Source organism: Macrotis lagotis, chromosome 2 (assembly GCF_037893015.1).
Source record: "Macrotis lagotis isolate mMagLag1 chromosome 2, bilby.v1.9.chrom.fasta, whole genome shotgun sequence".
Taxonomy (NCBI): Eukaryota; Metazoa; Chordata; class Mammalia; order Peramelemorphia; family Peramelidae; genus Macrotis; species Macrotis lagotis.
In genome coordinates this window covers 57,468,322-57,480,716 of record NC_133659.1, presented here as the reverse complement: position 1 = coordinate 57,480,716, position 12,395 = coordinate 57,468,322, and positions in this window count along the sequence as shown.

The window sequence follows — 12,395 nt, the reverse complement described above, 5'->3', positions numbered from 1 at the left end:
ATAAGACACTAAGATTCCATCAAAGTCAAAAGGCTGAAAAAAATTAAAAATGTGAAGTGCCTTTTAGGAAAAAAAACAACCTGGAAAATAGATTTGGGAGATATAATTATGAATTATTGGTCTACCAGAAAGTCTGGATTAAAAAAGAGCCTGGAAAATAGCTTTCAGGAAATCATCAGGAAAAACTGTCTAAATATACTAAGTCTAAACTTAATCTCATGTATCCTTTGAGCTACTTTAATTATACTTTGCTCCTAGAGCTTAGTGCTTTCTCTGATGAGGGCACCCTATGCTGGGTATCCTCTGCCCTTATCTCCCAAGAGAGACTTTCTCGGTGTCTTAGTAGTTAGAGACTCTGTACATAATTAAATCAGAAGGGATTTTACATTGCTAGAAACTTAGAATAGAAACTATTTGTATTACCATTAGACAGAGGGTAGGAACATACTTAGATGAATTGGACATAAAAAGATTAGGAAGTGATTTTATCTTAATCCATATTTTAGTTAACAAATGTTTAAGTGTCATGGTTGGGGTGCTTAAAGGACAGTGGGAGAGATTGTACCTGATACTTTGATTGGGGAAGGCTGTAGGGCTAGTGTTGGAGTACTATAGAGACAGAGGGAGAGATTATACTTAGAGGGACTGGATATGAAAAATTATGAAAAGATATGCTTTGGCTATAATTGGAGGTGGATATTTAGGTAGGTTAGGGGTATAAATGGGTCATGAAATGATTTGGCTTTGCATGATGCTTTGGTTCATGAAGATTGTGTGGCCATGGAGGGTACTTGAAAAGGGGATAAGGTTTAAAGTGATTAAATTTGATGAGATTCATGATTCTTGAGAAATGTATTTCTAATGAGAAAGTAGAAAGGAAGCAATGCTGCTTATCAATCAATCAAGTAATCAATCAATCAGCCTTTGAGAAAAGTACTTCTATCCAGTCAGACATTTTGACAAAGGTGCTCTAAGTACAAGACAGGGTTAAAACAATAAAAAAAATGAAAAGATGGACTATACTAGGAGAAGGCCAGGCATTAATGGATAAATAACAATAGGTGAAGAAGTATAAAAGACTCATTATAATAAAGGGAAAGAAGGGAGGGTCTGAACACTGAGTAAATCCTATTCAATAAATTTGACACAGAAAGGGAAGAACATACATTCCCAATGGTGTTTAAAAATCTATCCCACCCTAGAGGTAGGGGGAGGGAAAGAAAAGGGAAAGTGAAGTATAAGTGAAAATAAACTTAAAGCTAAAATTTAAAAGAAAAGTTAAAGGGGAAAGGGGGCAAAGCATAGGTGAGGAGGAATAAGAAGAAAGGAAAGAGAAAAGTACAAATGATGAGAGATAACATGGAGGGAAATAATTAGTATTCTTAATTGTAAATGTGAATGGGATGAATTCTCCCAAGAAACAGCAGAATGAATTAAAAACCATAATTCTACAATATGTTGTTTACAAGAAATACATCTGAAGCAGAGAGATACACACAGGGTAAAGATAAAAGGCTGGAACAAAATATATTATACTTCATCAGAAGTACAAAAAAAAATCAAGGAAAGCAACTCTGATCTCAAACAGTGAAAGCAAAAATAGATCTAATTAAAGGGGATAAGAAAGGAAATGACATCTTCTTGAAAGGCGCCATAAACAATTAAGTTATATCAATATTAAATATATACATCTAGTGGTATAGTATCCAAATTCTTAGAGGGGAAGCTGATTGAATTACAAGGACACATAGACACCAAAATTATAATAGTGGGGGACCACAGGCTCCCTCTCTCAGAACTTGATAAATCTTACCACAAAATAAACAAGAAGAAAGTTAAGAAGATGAATAAAATCTTAGAAAACTTAGATAATATAGACCTCTGGAGAAAACTGAAGGAAGATACAAAAGAATATACCTTTTTCTCTGCAGTACCTGGCACCTATGCCAAATTGACCATGTACTTAGACATAAAAAACTTACAATCAAATGCAGAAAGGCAGGAAATAATAAATGCATACTTATAAATAAACAAATAGCCAAAGAAAGATAAACCAAAAATTAATCAGAAACTAAATAACTTCATTTTAAAGAATGAGTGGATCAAACAACAAATCATAGAAATAATCAGTATTTTCATCCAAGAAAATGATAACAATGAGATATCATGCCAAAATTTATGGGATGAAAGCAAAGCAGTTTTTAAAGAAAAAATTATATCTCTAAATGCTTTTCTGAATAAAATAGAGAAAGAAGAGATCATTGAACTGTGTGCAATTTTTTAAAACAGAAAACATCCCCAATTAAATACCAAATTAGAAATTCTGAAAATCAAGGGAGAGATTAATAAAATTAATTAATAAAATTGAAAGCAAGAAAACCATTGATTTCATAAATAAAACTAAGAGTTGGTTTTATGAAAAAGCCAATAAAATAGGCAAACCTTTGGTTTATCTGAGTATAAAAAAGAAAGAAGACAACCAAATTACCAGTATCAAAACTGAAAAGGGTGAACTCACCACCAAAAGGGAGAAAATTAAAAAAAGATAATTTGGAGCCATTTTGGTCAATACATTTGATAATATGAATGAGTTGAGTAAATATTTATGAAAATAAAAACTACCCAGATTAACAAAAAAAGGAAAAAAATACTTAAATAATCCCATTTCAGAAAAAGAAATTGAAGAAACCATCAATAAAGTCCCTGAGAAAAAGTCTCCAAGTCCAGATGAATTTTCAAGTGAATTCTATCAAATATTTAAGCAACAATTCCAACTTTCCATAAACTATTTGAAAATAGGGAAAGGAGTTCTGCCAAATTTATTTTATGAAACCAATATATTGCTTATACCTAAACCAGAAAAAACCAAAACAAAGAAAATTATAGACCAATCTTCCTAATGAACATTGATACAAAAATCTTAAATAAAATTTAAGCAAAGAGATTATAGCAAGTTACTACTAAGATAATACACCATGATCAGGTAGGATTTATACCAGATAGGCAAGAATGGTTCAACATTAAGAAAATATTCAACATAATTGAACATATTAATAATGAAACCAACAGAAATCATATGAGTATCTTAATAGATGCTGAAAAAGCCTTTGACAAAATACATTCATTCCTTCCTTTTAAAAGCACTAGAAAATATAGGAATAAATGGAGTTTTTCTGAAAATAACAAGTAGTATCCACATAAAACCATCAACAAATACTATATGTAATAAGGATAAACTAGGAACATTTCCAATAATATCAGGCCTTATTATCACCATTGCTATTCAATATAGTATTAGAGATATTAGCTTTAGTAATAAGGGAAGAAAAAGCAATCGAAGGAATTATAATTGGCAACGAGGAAGCAAAACTTTCACTCTTTTCAGATATGAAGGTATACTTAGAGAACTCAAGAAAAACTTCTTAAAAACTACTTGATGGGGTGGCTAGGTGGTGCAGTGGATAGAGTACCAGCCCTGGAGTCAGGAGTACCTGAGTTCAAATCCAGCCTCAGACACTTAATAATTACCTAGCTGTGTGGCCTTGGGCAAGCCACTTAACCCCATTGCCTTGCACAAACCTAAAAAAAAATTACCTGAAACAATTAACAAATTCAGCAAAGTACCAGGTTATAAAATAAATCCACATAAATCATCAGCATTTCTATATATATATGAACAACAAAGTCCAAAAACAAGAGATGGAAAGAGAAATTCCATCTAATGTAATGGAAGGCAAAATACAATTCTTAAGAATCTACCTCTCAAGACAAATCCAGGACACAATTATGAAACACTTTTCATACAAATAAAGTCAGATCTAGACAACTGGACAATTGGAAAAATATCAATTGCCCATGATTAGGTTGAACTAATATAATAAAAATGACAATTCTACCCAAATTAAATTACTTATTTAGTTCTGTGTCAATCAAACTACCAAAAAACTATTTTACTGAGCTAGAAAAAAATAGTAACAAAATTAATCTGGAACAACATAAGGTCAAAAATATTAAAGGAATTGTCGAAAAAAAGGTAAAGGAAGGTGACCTTGCTTGATCAGATCTAAAACTGTACTATAAAGCGGCAGTCATCAGAACTGTCTGGTACTAATTAAGAAATAGAGCAATGGGGATTAGGATTTTAAAAAACAGTAAATGACTGTATTAATCTATTGTTTGATAAACCCAAAGACATTAACTTTTGGGATAAGAACTCATTATTCCAAAAAAAATTGTTGGAAAACTGGAACATATTATGGCAAAAACTAGACATAGACCTACATCTTACACTCTATACCAAAATAAGGTCAAAATGGGTACAGGATTTAGACACAAAGGGCAATATCATAGACAAAAGATCAAGAAATACTCTATCTGTCAGATCTATGGAAAGGGGAATAATGCATGACTAAATAAGAAATAGCACACATTATAAATTGCAAAATGAATGATATGGAATACATTAAATTAAAAAAGTTTTACACAGCGAGAGTTCTGATAAAAATCTCATTTCTAAAATCTATAGACAATTGAATCAAATTTATGAGGTGACAAGTCATTCCCCAATTGATAAGTGGACAAATGAAGAAATTAAAGCTCTTTATAATCATATAAAAATGATGCTAATCATTACTGATTAGAGAAATGCAAATTAAAATAACTATGAGATACCACCTCATGTCTATCGGATTGGCTAAGTTGATAGAAAGGGAAAACAATCAAAATTGGAGAGGTTGTGGGAGGATTGGAACATTAATGCACTGTTGGTGGAGTTGTGAACTAATCCATTTATCCATTCTGAAGAACGATATGGAACCATGCCCAAAGAACAATAAAACTGATCATATACTTTGGTCCAGCAATACAAATACTAGGCCTTTATCTAGAAGAAATCATAAAAAATGGGAAAAGTCCCACATGTTCCAAAATATTCATAGCATCTCTTTTTGTACTGTAAAGAATTGGAAATTGAGGGAATACCCATCAATTAGGGAATGACTGAACAAGTTATAGAAGATGGACGCTATGGAGTACCATTGTTCTATAAGGAACCATGAATGATGGAAAGACTCTAGAGAAATATGGAAAGATTATAGGAATTGATGCTGAGCTAAAGGAGCAGAACCAAGAGAACATTGTATACATTAACATCAGCATTGTGAGTTGAACAGCTTTGATGAATGCAGTTCCTCTCAACAGTTCAGAGAGCTAGGACAACCTTGGGAGACCTGTTATGGACAATGCTGCCCACATCCAGATGGAGAAAAAGAAATCTGAATGTACACTATGTTCACTTTTTAAAAATTTCTCTGGGCAGCTAGGTGGAATAGTGGATAAAGCACCAACCTTGGAGTCAGGAGGACTTGAGTTCAAATGTGACCTCAGACACTTAATAATTATCTAGCTGTGTGATGTTGGGCAAGTCACTTAACCCCATTGTATTGCAAAAAACAAAAAACAAAAAAATATTTCTCCTGTGTTTTTCTTTCCTATCTCATGGTTTTCTTTCATTTCCTTTAGTCCTAATTTCTCATACAAAAAATAACTAATCTGTAAATATTTTGAACACAAATGTATATGTACAATTTCACCATACTATTTGCTGCCAATTGGGGGGGGGGTGAAGGGAATTATGTTACTTTTAAATTTGCATATTCATGTTGATGAATATTGAAAAACTTTCATAACATGTAGTTGAAAAAATAAAATAGCAATTAAAAATGCAGTTTAAAGAAATTTGTTTGACTTGTCTATGCAAAGCAGATTTTTTTCTTCTCTTTTACCAGTGAAGGATTTATTTGAAAGGGAAAGTAAATGTCTATTAGTTGAAAAATAATTTATAAAACAAGTTTAAATACCATTTTCTCAAGGAAGTCTTTTAAAAAGTCTCTCAAATTTAGTATGCTCATTTTATTACCTTATATTTATTTTGTATTTTATATATAAAACCATATTGTATATATATGCTTATCTATGTAATGTTTTTTTCCTAAGAATGTAAGATCTTTGAGAGTTGAAATTGTTTTTTTCTTTTTTCTTCATCTCTTCTCCTCCTCCTCCTCCTCCTCCTTCTTCTCCTCCTCCTCCTCCTCCTCCTCCTCCTTCTCCTTCTCCTTTTCTTCTTGTCCTTGTCCTTGTCTTTGTCCTTCTTCTTCTTCTTCTTCTTCTTCATGGTAGTAGTAGGAGCAGGAGTAGGAGCAGAAGTAGGAGTGAGTTGGAGTAGCAATTTGTAACCTTGGAACCTGGAATGACTCAGTCACACTCAGTACTAGACTCAATCATTTCTGTTCTGAAGCAGGGAGAGGGGAGGAGAAGCATCCTTCTATTACTATCATGTATTCACAAGGGTATACCATATTTATATTTTATATTTCTTTATCTTTGTATATTATGTTTCCCCCAGGAGGATAAAAGTATCCTTATCTATCTATCTATCTATCTATCTATCTATCTATCTATCTATCTATCTGTCTGTCTGTCTGTCTGTCTATCTGTCTATCTAATAATAAATATATAATAGAAATATAGAAATATAGAAATTTATAAATATATCAATATATCTATTTAATTAATTGGTTAGTTTTTCATATATCCACAGAGCCTAACATAGTGTGTGGCATAGTGAAAGCACTAAATAAATATTTGTTAAATGGAATTGAATCCTTGTGGGAGAAGAAAGGTGTCCCCCCCCCCTTTTCATCAGTATAGAGGGTTTTTTTTTTCCTTCAGGGTGATAATAGTGTAATTTAAAATTTCTTATTTTTGAAAGTATTTATTTTCTTTTTTCACTATCAGTGCCATTCATCCCCCTCAAATAAACAATAAAAAGAAAAAAAACACCCTCAACAAGCATGCATGGTATATCAAAGCAAATTTCCATATTGGCCTTGTCCAAAAATATATATATCTCCTTCTGTATTTTTAGTTTGTCACCTCTCTGTCAGGGAGTGCTTTTCATCATTGGTCTTCTGGATTCATAGTTTATCATTGTATTGGTCAAATTTCTAACGTTTTTATAAATGTTAAAAGGATTAATTGTTCTCTTAATAATTCTGTTCACTTAATTCTTATCAGTTCATAGATTAATTCCCCAGTTTTGTCATTTCTTATAAAATAAGAATATTCTGCTGTTAGTTTTAAAAAATATATTGTATTTTATTTTATTTTTCCTCAGTTACATGTAAAGACAAGTTTTAACATTCATTTTTAAAAATTTTGAGTTATGAATTTTCTTCACCCCACTCCCCCTCAATGAGAAAATAAGTTTATTCAATAAAAGGTTAAAAATGAGTAGTCTTGCAAAACCTTTCAATAATAATCATGTGGTGAAAGTAAACATAAACTTCCTCCCCCACCAAAAAAAAGAAACTTAAGAAAAATAAAGTAAAACATAGGTATGCTTCAATCTGCATTCAGACTCTGTCTTTGGTGAGGGAAAGAATTCTTTATCATAAGTCCTTCAGAGTTGTATTAGTTCACAGCATTGCTGAGAAAAGTCAATCCATTCACAGCCGATCATCCTACAGTATTGCAGTTACTTTATATATAGTACAGTTCCCATTACATCTTCTCATATAAGAAAGTCTTTCTAGGTTTTGTTGAGCATTCTGTTCATCATTTTTATAGTAGAATAGCATTCCATCAATTTATTCAGCCATTTTCTGTTAATTTTTTCTCTTTATTTATATGTGTATGCTCAAGGTCTTTTTCTTTTTATTGAAATCTTTGGTCTTGTCAGTCTTTTTTCCCTTTTATTTTCTTTATCATTCATTTCTTGGCTCCCTCCCTTGGGGGCTGTCCTCCCACACTGAAAAATTCATAGTCCACCAGTCTAGGTCTCTTCCCTAGATGACTTTTAGGTTGTCAGGGCTGGCTCCAGTTGAATGTCATGCTCTTTCCTACAGACTTAGTGAGTACTACCCAGCCCCTCACACTCATTATGAATTATCCCAGTGACCCATCCCTTTTATTCCTTTTACCTGCCACAAATATTTGAGAGTCTATTTTCTAGCAATTCAGAGCTCAATGTTTCCTGATTTTAAAACTTGTGGACTAATGCTTCTAGATTACAGTCTGTAGCAGGTTTTTGTTTCTGAAGGGCTATGGACAAACTGATTGATTGGGCCCAAGGAAATTTCCACAGTCTAGAGTTTAAGATCTCCATGAGATTGGAAAGAGGGAGAATGGACAGGTGTGTAGGAATGGGTTTAGATGTAAACTTATAATATATCATATATCATATATCCTGCTAATGTAGTATATATCCTAATATAATATTATAATATATAATAAATATATAATGTTATAGTATATAATATACAATATGTCCTGCTAGTGTAGTAAGCTCAGTACCTTATATATCAGTTCCTGAGACGGTTTTCTTTTTTTTTTAAACTTTCTTTTGGATTATGGCTATCTTAGATCATGGAAACAGCTGAAGTTGTTTTATCTTTGGTACATAACTTCTGTTTGGTGAAATCTGTGAGATCATGGAGATCAAAGGAAATGACATTGCTTGCATGACCTGGAACTCCCAGCACAATAGTATTTCATTACACTGACATATCATTAATGTCCTCATTCCCCAGCTAGTAAGCATCCTCTTAGTTTCCAGCTCTTTGCCACAACAAAAAGAATCGCTATCAATGAGTCTTTCCTCTTCTTTTTGATCCCCTGGAGAAATAGACCTAGTTGCTGACTCAAAAGATATACACAATTTAGTAACTTTTCTGGATGTAGTTATAAATTGTGGGAAAATTCTTTCTAAACCTTAATACACTAAGAAAAGAAATACTATTCTCATCTTCATGTCTTGTTCACACCTGTTATTTAGTGTCAAAGTGACATCAATGTAGATAGACAATTTCTTCAGAATTTTTCTGAATCCCCTAAGAGGATAAATGGTTTGTCCAGGATCACTTTGCCAGGATATGTCAGAGATGACTTTGAACTGAGATCTTCCTATGTCTGAAATCTCAATTGTTACTATGCCTTATTATTTTTTATGTCATATCATCATCATTATTATTAATAAATTCTATTCACTACCAAATTGGTCTCTGAAGAACTTCTGGCTACTTCATACACACATAAATATATATAAAACATATAAATAATTATATATTATATATTACATGTACAAATAAGTTTACATAATATATAGGCAAACATATAAATAGGTAAATAATATTTATGTACGTGAATAAATAAAATAATAAATAAAACAAGTGAAATTATTCTATTAAAAAACTCCAATATTTTTCACCTTTAGGATGACTATACCATGGACTCTGAAGGTATACTTTGCCTTTTAGGATACTTAAAGAGCTAGTATTTGACCAGAAAGCCTGAGATTTGAACACAGAAGCCAGGGTGACTTTTACTGGTATGTTGTGTTTAGGTTGTTTGGGGGATGGGGTCAATTTTGACAACCCTATGACTTCATCAGAGGTAGTGAGAACAGATGGCAGCCTGCATGTTCCGGTGCAATGCCAGGAGACCCAGGAGAAGGACCCCACTGACTGGATCCCCTGTGGAGGATTCACAAGGACAAGAATCGCAGAGGATAAGAAGATGAAGATGGGTTGCAATCTGTGCCATTGGAAGGAATACCCATAGCTAAATGAGATCAGAGGTCCACTAAAAGACTACAGTGTCTCTTGGCAATCTTAAGGCTACAAGATAATATTAAAAAGCCCCTCCCATGGAGAGGTTGGAGACCTCTGACATGGGCAGGTCTACCCTGGGGGAACTGTACTTGAGTGGGGAGAGGAATAAAAATAAATCACAAAGTCTTAGTTCTTTTTTCCCTCCTCTGGTGGTCATGGGAAGGATTTGGGAAATGGGTCTTTTGGCAAAGATGGTGAGGAGGAGGCTCCCCAGACCTCATTTTAAACCCTTTCCCCATTGGGGGTTTCAGACCCCTGAATCCTTTCTTTGCAGAAAATGTTTCCCATGATACTGTCTGAGCCCCGAGCCATCCCTGACCACAAAAGTACTGGCTCAGACCCAGACTTCCTTGGAAAGAAGCACCATCTGGTCACAAAGCCGCTGTTGGTGATTGCTTGCAAAGTACCAGCCCCCAGATAATCTGGGCAGAGGAAATTATTAGGCATTGATGCCACCTGCTGTTAGCTTGGTGCATCAAGTTCCCTCCCTGGGAAAATGCAATAGAAGATTCCTAATAAAGTGGATACTTCTATGGAGATTGAAACTACCTGACAATATTAACACAATCTTTGCATTTGCTAAAAGGATATGGAAGGGGGGAAGGGGATAAATTTTAAGTGTTTGCTTCAAAATCTGGGGAAAATTGCTGTAAGAATATTCCAGAAGAATGATAAATTGAGAAAGCATGAAAGCACACTTTAGGCTTGGGCATAGGTTGTAAAGGAAGAGCCTCTGCTCCCTGTCCCTCTTCCTCACCCCAGGTCCCCATTTCTCACTCTAAGAGAATATATTCGAGTCCTTCCCAGAGCCATAACTATAAAACTAATAGGATTAAATTCCAAAGCTGAAGGAAAAGGCCATATCAAGACTGTCTCCTTAAGCCCATCTATCACTATCACTCTGGGCAACAATTGGGGTTCCCATGGTGACAATGAAGTCTGGACTTCTCTTGGACATTATTTAGTTTTTCAATGTTGCTGAATGTGAGATGTCAGTAAAAATGCAATGTGAGGATACATTTGCTGCTGTGTTTTTTTCCTCACAGAAGACAGAACCAAGAGATTATACAGATAGTGTAACAAGAAGGGTTGCTGAGTTTGGATGTGAATAGAGAGATATGGTATAGGGCAGCTAGGTAGCGCAGTGGAAAGAGCACCAGCCCTGGAGTCAGTAGGACCTGAGTTCAAATGTGACTTTAGGCACTTAATAATTACCTAGCTGTCACTTGGGCAAGTCACTTAACTCAATTGTCTTAACTAAATAAAATAAAAAAAAAGATTTAAAAAGATATGGTGACTGCCAAAAGAGACACCTGGGTACTAGCCTTTCCATTCTCTCTCTCTCTCTCTCTCTCTCTCTCTCTCTCTCTCTCTCTCTCTCTCATATATATATATATATATATACATATATATGTGTGTGTGTGTGTGCATGTGTGTGTCTGTATGTGTGTGTATATCTATATCTATATATATATATAATATGAATATTCAATAAAATCCCTTCAATTGAAGTATGAATAAATAAGGCCAAGACAAAGTAAATGATTTTCCTGAGATCTCACAATGAATTAATGCAAGAGAAGGAAGAGAGGTTTATTTCAAATATACTATTGTTTCAGATTTTGAACATAAGGAAGTCCCTTTTAATTGTAGTAAGGGGCATTTTTTTAGGGGTAGCTAGGTGCCACAGTAGATAAACAACCCACCAGTCTGGGGAATCTGAGTTCAGATACTAACTATATGATCCTAGATAAGCTATTTAACCCCAATTATCTCCAAAAATAAAAGAAAATTATTATAATTTCATGTGAAAAATGTATCCTTTCTTTAATTAGAGCTCTTTAGGATTAAGAGGTGATGAAAATGAAAAGAACAGTGGATAGGGGACCAAGAGTTCTGTATTCTAATCCCTGTTTTTCCTACTAATCATTTGTAAGATTTTGGGGCCAGTCATTAAACCTCAATTTTACAGAAATTGGAAAAGTTGGAAAAGACTTGGAGTTCATCAAGTCTTAAAGCACACCTGACTGAGAATTCTCTCTACAATCTGTCCTGTGGGTAATCATCCCATATATGCTTGAATTCCTTCAGGGAAGAAAAACCACCAGCTTCTGAGGCAGCCCATTCTAATTTTGAAAAGCTCTAGTTATTAGGAAGACACTTCCTTACTATCTCCCTACTCATCTAAGTCATTGTTTTTCCTGTTCTTTCCAGTCCAAAAAGGTATTTTAGATGAAAGAGGAAAAAAAGAACAAAAATAAAAAAATGAATTGACCAACCCTGTCTTTTCCCTCTTATCATTTATCTTTTCAGGTACTAAGGGCTTTGTTCCTATCACCTTTATTGTCTTCTTTCTCCTGATATAGCCTTTAAAATGTTGTCAGTTTTTCTCACCCAGTTAGAGCTCATTCTGAGTTTTTGCTCTTATGACATTTTTCCTACTTCTGGATATAATGGTTTTATGCCTTTCCTTCATCACCTGCCTTTGCTCCCATTTTCTTGTGTGTTGTTTTAAAGTTGAAGTTGGTTTGATGGACTTGCTCATCCCTTCAGTGCAACAACCAGGGACAATTTGGGGCTATCTGCAATGGAGAATACCATCTGTATCCAGAGAAAAAATTATGGCTTTCGAACAAAGACCAAAGACTATTACCATCAAATTAGAAAAAAAGCGTTAACTTATTGTGTAATTTTATTTACTATCTCACACTTTATTTTTCTTCCTTA